This window comes from Pongo abelii, chromosome 3 (genome assembly GCF_028885655.2).
Source record: "Pongo abelii isolate AG06213 chromosome 3, NHGRI_mPonAbe1-v2.0_pri, whole genome shotgun sequence".
Taxonomy (NCBI): domain Eukaryota; kingdom Metazoa; phylum Chordata; class Mammalia; order Primates; family Hominidae; genus Pongo; species Pongo abelii.
This window is the reverse complement of record NC_071988.2, coordinates 62,864,356-62,881,418: the sequence shown is the minus strand read 5'-3', so window position 1 is coordinate 62,881,418 and position 17,063 is coordinate 62,864,356. Positions and strand designations below refer to the sequence as shown.

General features: G+C 35.1%; 1 long non-coding RNA gene across 7 annotated transcripts in view; it reads left to right on the top strand.

Moving 5' to 3' along the window:
* Positions 1–9,501: 9,501 nt before the first annotated feature.
* The window catches only part of LOC129058785 (uncharacterized), a 56,408-nt gene continuing 48,846 nt past the window's right edge, over positions 9,502–17,063 (top strand). For 6 of the 7 annotated variants that reach the window (XR_010139862.1, XR_010139863.1, XR_008524177.1 and 3 more), the window contains exon 1: positions 15,264–16,341. This is a non-coding gene — a long non-coding RNA (uncharacterized LOC129058785). Of the gene's footprint in view, positions 14,892–15,263; positions 16,342–17,063 lie in introns of those variants that run through there. The other variant, XR_008524178.2, reaches the window with a different exon arrangement.

Sequence of the window (17,063 nt, the reverse complement as noted above, 5' to 3'; positions counted from 1 at the left end):
GCTGCAGCCCCCTAGCTATGGCTGCCAACTTAAGGACCCGAGCATTCCTGTGCTCTCAAGGGCCTGGGAAGCCCCGCTTCCCTCACAGGCTCAGAAGTGTCTGCTGCCACTGCCTTGTCTCTCCCCAACTCCCAGCACCCACTGTGATTTCGGAGCAAAGTTAAAGCCAAGCATGGGTGCTGTCCCAACCTGGCCAGGTGTGTGCTTGAGGAGGCACTGACATGCCAGCCCCCTGCAGCCTTGGCTTTCTCTGGAATTTGGCACCGACGAGCACAAGAGGGCAGTCAAGGGGGCGCTGAGGATGGCTCTGCACAGGCCTTCTGGACTCCCTTGGCACAAACAGCCTGGGCCCCATGAATGACATGATTAATGGCAGCAGGAGGCAGAAACGTTCCTGGATGGAAAGGCATGGATCCTTGGTGAAGCCCCACCTTCAAGCCAGGGATCGCCTGAAGCCCAGAGCCAAGCTGTCAGTTCCGGGTAAGTCAGCCACTTATGGTGCTTTTTTTGTGCCCAGCCATGGCTGCCCATGGACCAATCAGCAGGCACTTCCTACCTTCTGAGCCCATAAAAACCCCCAGACCCAGCCAGACTCACACAGAGGGGACTACCAGCTGCGGGAAGGAGCTACCCATTTGGCACCTCCTCAGCCAGTCAGAAGGACCTGCCTGCAGAAAGGAGCTACCCACTGTGGGTCTTCTGTTTGCTGAGAGCTGGACACTCATCAGGATGACCTGCCTGTGGAAAGGAGCTACCCGCTTTGGCTCTCCTGAGAACTGTTCTGCCACTCAATGAAGCTCCTCTACACCTTGCTTACCCTTCACTCCAGTTGTCTGTGTACCTCATTCTTCCTGGATGTGGGACAAGAACTCGGGAACGCCTAAATGGCAGGACTAAAAGAGCTGTAACACAAACAGGCCTGAAACATGCCCCCTGCTTGCCACATTGTAGATGAGGAGAAGGAGAGAAGAGCTTTAGCCCTTCAGGTTGCCTAGACCTAGGAGCCCCCCAAAGCTAGGCCTGTGACACTCTCTTTGGGCTCTGCAGCTCCTGGCATCTCCAAACTTCCAGGTGCCACCGCATTCTCCTCATCCAGACATGGGTGCCCACAGTGGAAACCACGTGCAATACATCTGGTCCAGGCACACAGCTTGGCACAGAACTGGTACCTGTGCCAGCACCTGTAGCTGCCCACCCCACTGTGCACAGTAGCCAGACCATGCGCTTGCTTGCCCACACACTCCTCTCCACTACGTGCCTGGCACACCCTTGACAGGTGTGTGATTCTGGCTGGTAGCACAAGCCGAGCACAGTCTGCTGGGATGAGTGGACATAACAAGCCCAGGGGCACAATCAATTACTCAGGCAGACATGCTGCTGGCCACAGAGGTTTCTAGCTCGTGAAGTGACAGCCCAAGGATTCTGTGACAGGGATCACAAGGAAGATATGGTGAAACGATAATAATCACATATTGGGGGGCCAAGGTAGGCATTAGGGAAGGAATCAAAATCTTAGGCAGATTAAGTCAAGGCTCTGGTAAAGAACTGGAGAGGAGGCTTTTGTTAATGGAGAAGGCTCTGGGCATATTCCAGAAGAATTGCTCCTCCCACACCCACCCACTTGTCAAAGCCATGAGAAGATCTTTCTTAGATCCTCACAACAAGTAACTGGTGGGGCTCCTGGAAGTAAAACCCATGCTAGTTGGTGGTTGAGCATGAGATTATTCGTTCTCATGTTAGATCACACTCAACCACCAGCAGTTAACCAAATTACTAGCTAAGTGTTCCTACTAGAATGGCTCTAGCAGCTACTACCTTCAGGCAAGCAGACCTTGCATGTAACTATCTGGATTTTCCTTTCCAGGTTTACTGGGAATGTACATATGTGCTTTTTGAGTGTTATTTTCTGAGTGTTATGATTAACTTCCCTTTCTGAGTTAGTGACATGAACATATTCTTTGATAGTTTATTTTTTCCTTTGTAATGACAAACAAGTAACGAAAACTTGATGCGTAACTAGGGATTATCTGAAATAAGTGCACTTTGCTTTGAGTAACACTAATTAATTAATGTTTTATGCTAATGTTAAACATTAAATAATGTTTTTATATGAATCATGTAATTAAGATTAAAATCCCAATGAGTATATTAAACAAATATGTTGGAAAAATTTGAACTTCTTTCTCTAGGATAGCAGAGTGCAGTAATTTTAATAAATCATATGCATGTGTGTTTATATGCTCATGTATACACAGGTCTACATAGTACAAATGTAAATTTGTCTTCAAACTAAAATCTCTACCACGCGTAAGGGAAATATTTTTGCCAAATTTAATTATTTAATTAATTTTTAAATCTTTACTCTGGAAAAGACATATAAAAGAAACACTGAGAAGTAGCCTCATTTTCTTTTTAGTAACTACCTGATTAATTATATAAATTTATAAAAATTAGCATTAGTACACATTTTAGTAACAGGAAATAAATATACTATTTGGCTCAAATAGGATTTGCAGGTAAAAATATAGACTTATTAATGAAAACCTGTTGTTATGTAATTTTAAGTAATCTGTTGGTTGGATAAATTTGATTTCCAGAAAACTTGACCTTGTTGATAATGGGTAGTGAGCAGATTTTAGATCATGTAGTTAGTTTTGCATGTATTACACACCCATCTGCTTCTCCATCTGGCAGCAGACACAGAAGTGTTATGTACATTCTTCTCACCAACAGCCCAATTGTTAGCTTCCTGCTGATAGCCCTAGTGCAAGCTTCATTGGGTAATTATTTCAGGCAGAAAACAACCAACCCACATGTTCAAGAATAATTACTAGTTCAATTAACTAACCAAAAACAGGTGATATTTTACTGTCCAGGAGTAGAAACGATTTCAATTTCTGCAGCACTTCAATAAAAATATTTAGATAGCAGATGTGCTTTTTAGTACCTTGAGAGTATGAAAAAATAAAAATAAACATGACGTATATACCAACATAAGTTGACAGTAAATTATGAATCATTTTTTAAAAGTTATTATTCCACATTAGCCATTTAGCTTTAAAATAATATAAACACACAAAAAATCTACCAACATGATATGCTATCCAACAAATTTTTAAAGTCTGTATTTAAAAAACTTTTTTGTAGCAGTGACAGACATAATCAATATCAATGTTGTATATAATCATATTTGCATACGATTTTATTGTAAAATTGTATGCTATTTACTTTAAATATTGTCTGCATTTCAATATAAGAAATCTATAAACATCATGCATATTTATTAGCATATTTTAATACCATTTTAAAAGACATGTTCTAATATACATATATGAGTATTCATTTATAATATATTTTATACACCAGCATTATTCTGAGTTTTAATTGAAAATATATATTTTTGAATTAATACTGATGTAGTTAGTGGTGCTAATTTTTTTCATTTAAAAACTATATGATCTTTTTAACATGTATAATCTTTTCAGGAACTCAAATAGTAGGTCTAATATAATTTGTTTTAAATATAAGATTCAATTGAAAATTTAAAGAAACAATTCTACTAAATAGAAAATATGATATAATGAAGCACAAAATGCTGAGTCTTGGGAGTACGAGGTGGGCGGATGGCCTGAGGGCAGGAGTTCAAATACAGAATTTAGCTGGGAGAGGTGGCAGGCACCTGTAATCCCAGCTACTGGGGAGGCTGAGACAGGAGAATCACTTGAACTGGGGAGGCAAAGGTTGCAGTGAGCTGAGATCGTGCCATTGCACTCCAGCCTGTGCGACAAGAGTGAGCCTTTGTCTCAAAAAAAAAAAAAAGTGTTAGTGGTTCTCATTGTATCTCCAGTAAAGCAGAATTAGAAGACTTCTCCAGAGCAGTTACTGTATTTATTCTAGATTTTATTCTTGGCTTAATTTATTTTATGCAGATATTCTTACTCAAGTCTCTCTCTCTCTCTATGTATATATTCATATATTCATTCATTCTTAAAAATTATTTGATTGTTTACATAAATAAAATCCTCATAAAATTAAGTCATTAACAATTATCTTGGAGAAATCCTTGGATTGTATTAAAACTCTAGCACTCAGAGTGGACCACACTAGGAAAGGAGTGTGGAATTCTGCTTAGAATTCTGTCTCAATAAGTTTTACCAGGCTGCAGTTATTACTCATGCATTAGCACATCCCCTCCTGTGAACATTATCACAATCACTTCTCCATACATCAGGGAACAATCAGCTTATGTGGGTCAGCAGAGTGAGTGGACAGGGTATTCTGATGAGCTGGGAATGAGAATGGACTTCCTTAGTTCCCTATGAGAGGTGTGGAATCTTGGCATAGGCCTGCTTCAAAGGGACCCGGGAAGCTGGCTGAGAGGATCCACAATTCAAAGTAGAAATGTTAAGAATTTAGATGTAACTGATTACAGCAGGATATTCCTTTAATTCACATATTGGCTTTTAGCTAAGTGGGTAACGTTAAGTGAATTTAAAAATAGATTCTCAAAACCTAGTCTCTATCTAGCATTTTGTGCAAAAAAAGCTTTAGATATTTATTACTGTTTCATTCACTTAAGAAAGAAAAGGGTCAGAGGCACATTTACAAAATGAAAATCTTCTAACTAGTAACTAAATATAGTTTATTGTTTATTAACCAAATAATTAGGGATGCAAATAACATCTCCATGCCATCTGCCTCAGGGACTCTTACTGAAGCTTCATTACTTTCTGGGGCAGAGGCTTAGCTCTAAAAGACATAACTGGAAAAAAATGCAGAATAGCAAAAAAGAAATGTACATATTATCTGTGCATTAACAAAATCTATTATTAAACAGGCGATAATGTCAATGGTATATACAAATAGATGCAAAACAATATATACAAATTTGTCTGCCGTGTGTGCAGTGATATATTTAATTTACATATGCAAATTTTTGATATACAATGTTGCATTCAATGATGCAAAATTGCCAGTGATCTGTGCAACAATATAAGGAAAATGTATTGTCTATACAATGATTTTCAAGCTAGGTCTACCGTACATGAAAGTACAAAAAGATGAGGTCATTTTCAAGTAAAATCTCATGATAATTGAGACAGATGTTGCTTCTGACTTGCAGTAAGTGGAAAATTGCTTTGTGTCTCCACTTTTCATATTTGTACACTTGGTCTCAGACTATGATATAGTAATTTCATATACTTGAAAACATAGGTTATAAAGACTTTATCTGCTTTAGTTCATTTCTGAGGAAGAAATACAAAGGAATTGTTCTCAAGATCAATATGGTTAAATATAGTAAACAAATTCTTTAAGATCTAACTCAAATGCCTTTTATGAGTGCTCTGATCTTCCCCAGGACTCATGCATAGTGAGTGATTCCCTTCTCTTTGGCTGGCACTTTCTACACACATTACTTATTCCAATCCTAACCCTAGTTCCTGGATGGCAAGCATTATGCAGTTCTCAAGTTCATTCTTACAATCCCTCTGATTCCTATGAAGGTGAATGGCATACAGTATAGCCAGCTACTTCAATGATTAACTACTGTAACTACAGTATCTGTTTTGATAAAGGGGAGAGATTTTTGACATATGTATACTTGGCAACATGAAACAATTTCACCAAAAGCATTGTGGGTGTGTTTTGATATTAACTTAAAATGTGTATAGCAGTCCCATTTCACAAGGCTCTGAATGAGAAACAACATTAACAACACTAAGATAAGTACACACACACACACAGCGCACACACACACAGGACAGATAAGCCTTGTAAATATAGTTGCTTTCAGTGCAGTCTTCTGAAAGTGTTACATTCATATACACAGAGATATCAGTTCTTCTTGTAAAGAATTTCTTTAATAGGCTTTTTTCCCCCACAGGGCAAGCTGAAACTGGTTGACATAGCAATGGGCTAAAATGACAATGTAGAGAAAATAGTTGAAAATCAAATAAAAAAAAAAACAGGTCGAAAGTTCTTTGTACACCTTAATAAGGACAATGGCTTCTACTATCCTAAAAGTTTTCCCACATCTTTGTGACCACCACATCACTAATTTTAATTCCCCAAAATAGAATTGCATTTCCTGTCTGAGCTTTAACTAACATATTATAACAAAAAGCATACTGGACTAGAATTAAACCTAGTTATAAGATATGTTTGTCATATGAAAAAAAGCTAATGATCGCTGGTCATTAGAGAAATGCAAATCAAAACCACAATGAGATACCATCTCACACCAGTTAGAATGTCAATCATTAAAAGGTCAGGAAACAACAGATACTGAAGGGGATGTGGAGAAATAGGAATGTTTTCACACTGTTGGTAGGAGTGTAAATTAGTTCAACCATTGTGGAAGACAGTGTGGCGATTCCTCAAGGATCCAGAACCAGAAATACCATTTGACCCAACAATCCCATTACTAGGTATATACCCAAAGGATTATAAATCATTCTACTCTAAAGACACATGCACACATATGTTTGTTGCAACACTATTTATGATAGCAAAGACTTGGAAGCAACCCAAATGCCCATCAATGATAGACTGAATAAAGAAAATGTGTCACATATATATTTTGGAATACTATGCAGCCATAAAAAAAGAATGAGTTCGTGTCCTTTGCAGGGACATGGATAAAGCCAGAAACCATCACTCTTAGCAAACTAACACAGGAACAGAAAACCAAACACCGCATGTTCTCACTCATAAGTGGGAGCTGAACAATGAGAACAGATGGACACAGGAAGGGGAACATCACACACCAGGGCCTGTCAGGGGGTTGGAGGGCTGGGGGAGGGATAGCATTAGGAGAAATACCTAATGCATGTGGGGCTTAAAACGTAGATGACATATTAATTGGTGCAGCAAACCACCATGGCACATGTATACTTATGTAATAAACCTGCATGTTCTGCACATGTATCCCAGAACTTAAAGTAAAATTAAAAAAAAATTTTTGATTTATATGTCAGTGTGACATTATAGAATACGGGGTCCAAGTTATAAATCTCAACATTTTCATTCAGCCACAAAAAAATGGGAACAAAACATGTCATAATTTTTAAAATTATTGTTAGAAACCTAATTAGAAGATATACTACTGTATCAACTATTTAAATATACCGAAGAATGAGCATATTTATATTTAAATATACCGAAGGATGAGCATATTCATATTTAAATATACCGAAGGATGAGCATGTTTATATTTAAATATACCGAAGGATGAGCATGTTTATATTTAAATATACCGAAGGATGAGCATGTTTATATTTAAATATACCGAAGGATGAGCATGTTTATATTTAAATATACCGAAGGATGAGCATGTTTATATTTAAATATACCGAAGGATGAGCATGTTTATATTTAAATATACCGAAGGATGAGCATGTTTATATTTAAATATACCGAAGGATGAGCATGTTTATATTTAAATATACCGAAGGATGAGCATGTTTATATTTAAATATACCGAAGGATGAGCATGTTTATATTTAAATATACCGAAGGATGAGCATGTTTATATTTAAATATACCGAAGGATGAGCATGTTTATATTTAAATATACCGAAGGATGAGCATGTTTATATTTAAATATACCGAAGGATGAGCATGTTTATATTTAAATATACCGAAGGATGAGCATGTTTATACTTAAATATACCGAAGGATGAGCATGTTTATACTTAAATATACCGAAGGATGAGCATGTTTATACTTAAATATACCGAAGGATGAGCATGTTTATACTTAAATATACCGAAGGATGAGCATGTTTATACTTAAATATACCGAAGGATGAGCATGATTATACTTAAATATACCGAAGGATGAGCATGATTATACTTAAATATACCGAAGGATGAGCATGATTATACTTAAATATACCGAAGGATGAGTATGATTATACTTAAATATACCGAAGGATGAGTATATTTATACTTAAATATACCGAAGGATGAGTATATTTATATTTAAATATACCGAAGGATGAGTATATTTATATTTAAATATACTGAAGAATGAGTATACTTATATATAAATATTCTTAAGTATATATTTAAGTATATACTTAAGAATATTTATATTTAAATATACTTAAGAAGAAGTATATTTATATTTAAATATACTTAAGAAGAAGTATATTTATATTTAAATATACTTAAGAAGAAGTATATTTATATTTAAATATACTTAAGAAGAAGTATATTTATATTTAAATATACTTAAGAAGAAGTATATTTATATTTAAATATACTTAAGAAGAAGTATATTTAAATTTAAATATACTTAAGAAGAAGTATATTTATATTTAAATATACTTAAGAAGAAGTATATTTATATTTAAATATACTTAAGAAGAAGTATATTTATATTTAAATATACTTAAGAAGTATATTTATATTTAAATACACTTAAGAAGAAGTATATTTATATTTAAATACACTTAAGAAGAAGTATATTTATATATAAATATACTTAAGAAGAAGTATATTTATATTTAAATACACTTAAGAAGAAGTATATTTATATTTAAATACACTTAAGAAGAAGTATATTTATATTTAAATACACTTAAGAAGAAGTATATTTATATTTAAATATTTATTAGTATTTTGATAAGTAATGTTTTCACTCTTTTGTTAACCATCTAATTCACAAAAGGTCTCATTAGAAAATACTTAATACTCAGACACTGTAGGAACAAAACAACGAGCATTATTAAAAACAGGGGAAGGTGGGACAAATGTCTGAGTTTTTTAAAAAATTTTTTTAGTATTATTACACTTTAAGTTTTAGGGTATATGTGCACAATGTGCAGGTTTGTTACATATGTATACATGTGCCATGTTGGTGTGCTGCACCCATTAACTCGTCATTTAACATTAGGTATATCTCCTAATGCTATCCCTCCCCCCTTCCCCCACCCCACAACAGGCCCCAGAGTGTGATGTTCCCCTTCCTGTGTCCATGTGTTCTCGTTGCTCAACTCCCACCTATGAGTGAGAACATGCGGTGTTTGGTTTTTTGTCCTTGTGATAGTTTGCTGAGAATGATGGTTTCCGGTTTCATCCATGTCCCTACAAAGGACATGAACTCATCATTTTTTGTGGCTGCATAGTGTTCCATGGTGTATATGTGCCACACTTTCTTAATCCAGTCTATCATTGTTGGACATTTGGGTTGGTTCCAAGTCTTTGCTATTGTGAATAGTGCCGCAATGAACATACGAGTGCTTGTGTCTTTATAGCAGCATGATTTATAATCCTTTGGGTATATACCCACTAATGGGATGGCTGGGTCAAATGGTATGTCTAGTTCTAGATCTCTGAGGAATCGCCACACTGACTTCCACAATGGTTGAACTAGTTTACAGTCCCACCAACAGTGTAAAAGTGTTCCTATTTCTCTACATCCTCTCCAGCACCTGTTGTTTCCTGACTTTTTAATGATTGCCATTCTAACTGGTGTGAGATGGTATATCATGGTGGTTTTGATTTGCATTTCTCTGATGGCCAGTGATGATGAGCATTTTTTCATGTGTCTTTTGGCTGCATAAATGTCTTCTTTTGAGAAGTGTCTATTCGTATCCTTTGCCCACTTTTTGATGGGGTTGTTTGTTTTTTTCTTGTAAATTTGCTTGAGTTCATTGTAGATTCTCGATGTTAGCCCTTTGTCAGATGAGTAGGTTGCGAAAATTTTCTCCCATTTTGTAGGTTGCCTGTTCACTCTGATGGTAGTTTCTTTTGCTGTGCAGAAGCTCCAACATTCAACATTCTTAGAGAAAAGAATTTTCAACCCAGAATTTCATATCCAGCCAAACTAAGCTTCATAAGTGAAGGAGAAATAAAATACTTTACAGACAAGCAAATGCTGAGAGATTTTGTCACCACCAGGCCTGCCCTAAAAGACCTCCTGAAGGAAGCACTAAACATAGAAAGGAACAACCGGTACCAGCCACTGCAAAAACATGCCAAAATGTAAAGACCATCAAGGCTAGGAAGAAACTGCATCAACTAAAGAGCAAAATAACCAGCTAACATCATAATGACAGGACCAATTCACACATCACAATATTAACTTTAAATGTAAATGGGCTAAATTCCAGAGGAATTTGGCTTTTCCTAAATGGCTTTTCCTACTTGGAGTTATGGCCTTTCCTACTTGGAATTATGTTAAATTAGCACATTAAATTTGGGAGAGTTGAAATTTTCATGTTTTGGATTTTACTTTCAAAAATATCATATGGGCATTTATTTGTTTGCTTTCATAAACCTTCATAGATTAAGTAATATTGTTCTTTTATCCTGATAAACTATGTTATAATTTTATGAATATTAGAAATGGAAATTTCTTTCTACTTCATTTTGTTAATTTTTATTTTTAAACTAAGGAGCATTATAATTTTTATATTTATATTTTATCCTGTTAATTCATTAATCAACTTATTCTCATTTTCCTAGATAAACAAGTCTATCAAAAGAATAAAAACAACAGTGGAAAAAACTTCATCTACTTTTTTCCAAAGTTTGTAGCAGTTTCTTGACCCACTGTATTTGCTATAATCTTCAACACAGTATTTGAAGCCAGTATACATGAAAGGCTTCTGTCTCTATTTCTTATATGAAAGAAAAAAATTCATTTTGTTATTGTGGATAGTAAGGGATGTTTGTGTTTGATTATTAATTATGTAAGGTTCTATCACTATGATAAAATGATCAGAAAAAATGTTAAATGGCTAGGTGTTATTTTTTACAGACCAAATCAAAGTTTGCAAAGTATATGTAAATAAGAGAAAAAGAGATTATATTTGAAAAAAATAATTGTTAAAAGATGGAGCCCACAAAATATCCTTTCTTACTCTTTGTGTACATTAAGGGCATTTAGTGTTTTCATTCTCCTAAATAAAATCATATGCATATTTCTACTCCAGCTTTTCATAAAATACTCTTGTAATTGTAACTGTGAAGGATTAATCAAGAGAAGGAAATGTTAACGTCCTTTACACACTAATGCAATAGGGGAAAAGTGAATACAAGGCAATAATGCGCTTAAATGTCTTAATTTGACATTTATCAGAAGGCTGACTCTGTGAGAAGTAGAGAAATGTTCAAGAGCATAACTAATATTCCCTTATTTGAAGGAAGATAGCGGTGATAATATAAACTAGCACAGACCAAATGGAATGTAAATGGTGTAGAAAGAAAAAATTATTGGGATGTAGAGGAAACAATAAGGCATCAGGATGTATTGTGACTTAAACTGAACCCTGATGAAAGGGTGAAAGTGGATGAATGGTTGTCAAGCTGTGAGAAAATCCTTGTGGGCTTGTTGCCTTGTTTTGATCAACATGAAAACGTTGTCTTCGCAATAGCTAAATACATACATGTTTCCATATCTGGAAGACAAAAGATACGATTGAACCTATTGGAACAGATTATGTCACAAGGAATAGCAAGAAGAGAAAATTGCTGGATGTAAAAGGAAGAAGGTTAAGTAAATTGGGCACTTGTTAAGTGTAAAAATAACATTATATATATTGTCCTTACAAGAGGAAAAGGCAGTTAATTTCACTTAATTCCTGGGATTCTTCCTAAAAAGTATAAGGTTTACTTCTTGGAATATACAGGCTTTGTCTCAGAACTAAATGTGAGTGATTTTGAAGTGAACAGTTCTCCTTCAACAACATCATGCTGCACCCAAGCAAAGGGAAGTATCTATGGACAGATTTACAGACACTGAGGCATACTTATACTATAATAATGATTGAGCTGTTGGCTTGCTAATGACTTCAAAAGTTTTTAAGTCTTTCTTAAGTGTGCCAGCCAAAAATATCATTATTTGGAAGCTCATTGTCAATAGAATTAAGTTAAGAATCACTTAACTTAGTTGTGTGTGACTTCTGTGAACACTACCAAATGTGCAGAGCAGCAGATTCTTCAAGGGTTAACTTTTACGTGCTGCCTGTATGATCTATAGATGTTCTTTAAAGAATCAAAGATGTCTTTATCTTCTCTTAGAAGATAAAGGATAAATCACAATTGTTTTATAAGTACCATATATGTGAATTAGCTTATGAGAAACTCCTCAGCCAAGAATAATGAATGAGGTCCTTATTTCACAAGAAGATCTCAAAAAATAAGAAGAAAGAAAGATGTTGAACAGTCGTTTTAAAATTGTATACTTGCTATATATATGCAAAGGATATAATGGGATATTTCCTTTAAGAAGAATAAAATATGCTTGATGATCTTGGACCTCTATTCCCAAAAGATATATTGTACCAAGAGTGAAGTGGTGGCAAACTAGCAAGTGTTGATGTGGATGAATTTTAACCCGTTCTAGATAAAAATGGGAAGGTTGAGGGAGCATAGAGAAAGTTTGGAAGTAAGCTGAAGATGTTAGAGATGCAAAACCAGAGGCGAGTAGAGCAAAATCATGAAGGTTCTGACTCTAAGGGCGAGGATATAAAAATTACCTGGACACTAAATGGTGGTATTAATAAATTCATGCCTTCTGTAATCCTTGGGACCCTCTTAATTTTTTCATCTTGTTCCTCCTTTTCAACAACTGGCTGATTCTTCTTTCCAGATAAGGGACGATGAGGGTTTGGCTGGCAGTGGTCAAGGCGGATAGTAAAATGCCAAAAAAAAAAAAGGAAGTTGATAGTGTTGTCCTGGTCATTCTCTTCTCATTAACCTGCATAGCATAATTAAATGGTTCTCACCATTCAGATCTCAACTCTAAGTTTACTCCCTCAATGTGACAAGTGACTAGGTCTCTATAACTTGCTGTATGAATTCTAACATTTCATCATTGCAAAGGCAATCTAGGAAGGCAATCTAGGATGCAAAGGCAATCTAGGATGATCTATTATAGTTACAGTTTGTATTTTGGATAACCTTTTGACTAATGTCTTTCTGCCTCTTTAGTCAATATGCTCTTTGAGAGTAGAAAGCATGCTTCTTTTGCTTAGCACCTCATGTAACACCGGACTTAGGTACAAAAATATTTTTGAACAAAAAAAGAATGTAGCAATGAAATTCCATGAGAAGCATTTAGACTTGTTTTCTATAATGTATAAACTTTTCTATTGATAAAGTACTGAATAAAATTGAAAATATAAATCTCCCATACTCAGAATGGAACTTGAAAGTAGGGTCAGAGATGACTGATGAACAGAATTTCTTTTAATTTAAACATTTCTTTTTTGCTTGTTGTGGTTTCCATTTTATCTAAGTAAAAGCGATAATTCAATTTATGTGTGTAGTTTCAAAATAAAAAAATTGCCATACTCTAAAAAGTATTAAAAAGGAATGTAGAATGAGACAATAAATGAATTGAAAGTGTAACTTGGAAAAACGTTCACATTTAGGGTAATGGAGAAAAAAGATAACAGTAGGAAAGGAGATAAAGAAATATTAAACAGTTAATATAATCACAAGACAATTGTGTGACATCATTAATTAAAGGGGAAACATCTGAGATCTTATTAACTTCACAAAAAGGCAAGGAAAATAAGTGTTCATTGAGCACCTGCTACTTGCTGTGCTTTGCAAGCACTTTAGTATAACTTATGTCTCATGATTACTTTTCTTTTTTTTATCAGATGAGGTAGCCACTTGTCAGAAAACTTAAATAATTCACTTGCTGCAATAAAGCGAGTAGACTATGAATTTTAAAGTGAGACTTAGGTTCAACCAGAACTCATTGTCATGGACATTCTATCTCTTTTTAAAGATTATGCAGTTCTATAATATTTCCAAAAACTTAATAAAATCCTTATCAACTCCTGTAAGAACAACACTTCCAAAAAAGGATATACAGCTGCTGTGTTTATAGAGATTCATAGGAAAATAAATAGATCAACAGAAGGTAATTTACTGTGTGGAAACTTGGAAAGGAAAGGGCCTGTGCCTCATTCCTTTCCTACTGGGGAAGCTTAGGAAATGAGCAACCTCAACCAGTTCTCATTTGTAAACATGCTATTAACCTTGACCCAGCATCTCTTACTAACCTGATACTGTACTTACATAGAAAAGAGGAGTCCCAGGGCTGGACGTGGTGGCTCATGCCTGTCATCCCAGAACTATGGGAAGCCATGGTGGGTGGATCACTTGAGGTCTGGAGCTTGAGACCAGCCTGGCCAACATGGCGAAACCCTATCTCTACTAAAAATAAAAAAATTACCTGGGTGTGGTGGCACATGCCTGTAATCCCAGCTACTCAGGAGGCTGACACAGGAGAATCACTTGAATCCAGGAGGCGGAGGTTGCAGCAGTGAGAGGAGATCTCGCCACTGCACTCCAGCCTGGGCAACAGAGTGAGACACTGCCTCAAAAAAAAAAAAAGGAGTCCTTATCTAATAAATAGTTATATCAGGATATATCCAGTATCCAGACAGCCCAGATTGCAATATTGTAAATGAAGCTGCCATTGTCAATTTATGCTGCAGGGCTGCCTGGAGAATGAGAGCTAGTGAGTTGTACAATTAACAGAGTATAAAAAGATGTTTCCCCCAAATTAAAGTGGAACCTTTTGTGAGCTATATTTTTATGTATCTGTTCCAAAAAATTCTGTTATTCTGAAAACAAAAGGTGTTCTAAGAAAAAAGAAAGTGGACATTTTGGCATGTTGTCTGACAGTTTCAGCCTCTTCTAGGAAAGGCTGTTTCATCTGTATTTGTTTGCGGTATTATTAGTAAAGATTGGTGCTGGGTAATAGCTGTGATTACTACGAATCTGCTTTGAGGATTTAAATGTTTGTGCTATTACAGAAATCAAAAGCAAAAGTGAAGAAGAGAGAGAATACTGACAAGAGGGGAGATGGCAGGACAAATATCCTGGGAGTCCTGCTTTCCATGATCAGCTAAGTATACACAAGTGAAGCATCCAAAAATTGTTCAATAAAAATGTTTAAGAGTAACTCATTAGGCTGACATTTCCCTTATATACTCTCTGTAAATGTGAGCCTTTTAAGTACAAATAGCTTATTTTATGGGAAATTAAGTTATTATATTAAAATTAAATGTTTACTGTGCATATGCAAAGATTTCCAGTGACTTCCAGAAATAACATACTTGCTCGCAATATGTGACTCTGGTAATGAAAATAAGTTTTTAAAATAATATCTTCCTATAAGTCAGATTCTCCCAATACATGAGTTTAACACTCTGCAGGCAAAACTTTTTGAAACTTCAGGGTCAGTTTATTTTGATGACTAAGGAACTAACCCTTCTATAAGAATGGCATTATTCCAGAAGTGTAAAACAGATGTACTTCCAAATAGCCAACATAGTAAAGAAATAAGCACATAAATGACAGGGAGATTACCAAATTCTAGCCATAGCAATGTGATTCTTGACCTTAATTGGTTTATAGAAAAATGAACTCAGTTTACTCTGTGCTAAATAGTCTAAATAGTCTCCTAATCATTGTTTAAAATCATTAACCAATTTTAGATTCAAAAATCCCTATAGAGCTAGTCCTGCCCTCCCCACCACTCTTCAGCTGTGCATTATGTATAAATGCTTTCATCTGAGAAACATCTCAATGGCAAAACCGTTTGCAATTCACAGCATCTGCCTTAATGGTTTATTCCTGGGGGCTAATATTTAAAACAACTCCTATTTTGTACAGCGCTTTACTACACCACTTGGAATGTTTCTTCTGATAGACAAGTAAAGGGACAATTTTCAGTATCTCTACTTTAACTCCAGGGTCCCCAAAAATGAATTTGGCATATGTCATGTAGCCTCTATTTCACAGACTTCCTTAAAATGGAGTCTCCAAATTTGTTGAAAAAATCCACCCATATTATTGCATGATAACAATAATAAACAGAATGGACTATTTTGTGTATATCTTGCAATAATTTTAGCTTCACCAGTACTTTCGATGTTTATTATTGTCGATTATTTTATAGAATTTTAACTTCTAACTGGAAAAGTTTTAAAAATATGTATATTTTCTGTTAAGTTTTAAAATAAGATTAAGGTAGACAGTAAAATGGATTCATACTAATGAACACCTTCTGTTATAAACAATAATATGGAGTCACCTATTCCAATTTGTGTTTTTGTAGGAATGTAGGAAGCTTTGGTCTGTAATAGATACCCCTCAGGTCACTTGTCCATTTTTGGCACAGCGTGATCTTATCAACTAGATCTTCATTATATGGAATGTAAAACTTTTATGAGCCTGAAATGGAATTCTGCTTGTATAACATTTGTGATTACAGCAAACTGATTACAGTGTCTTCACATATCCCTGGACTCATTAATCTCAGAATTTGAGAGATTTGAGGAACTGTAGTTCGACCCCCTCATCTATGGTAAGAATCCTTCCATAACAACTCCAACAGATGTCACTAAGCTTCTAGTTTAACACTTTCATGTCACTAAGCTTCTAGTTTAACACGTTCATGTCAGAAAAATCACCAAGTCCCAAGGAATTATATTATTTTGTGGGAAAATTATAATGGTTAAAGTGCACTGTTTTTTTTAAATGTTAAGAAATTTGTATTCTATTAATTTTGTCACTTGAATAGTTCTACATTACTGTATAAGATCACCTGAATCCAACTTCTTCATTTATAACAGACCCAATATATCTCAATTGGCTCTCTCTCCCTCCCTCCCTCCCTCTCTCCCTCTGTTACCTATAGCCATTAAAATCCTATTTAATACAGAGTCATCCTATCCTTAAGACTCATAGAAACCAATTCATAGGCTTGGAAAATCATTCTTCTGGTTTCTAAATAATACTTAGAGAACCAGCCTTTGATGACTACGCATCTTTGTAGTCATGTGGATTAATCTTTTTATATCTTAATTTTACCAATAAAATATGGTGATTATAATAGTCCATATTATTATTTTAGGATAGACTATTAATAATATAGAAAAGAAAATGCCTAGGAATTAGACAGTGTGCTGAATGAGCTAATACTCATGCAATCACATTGGGATCTTTGTGACAAGTCTATTGATCTGTGAATCATCAGGTAGCATTTGTAAAAATATTCAAATATTAACAGTTAACAAATTCATTATC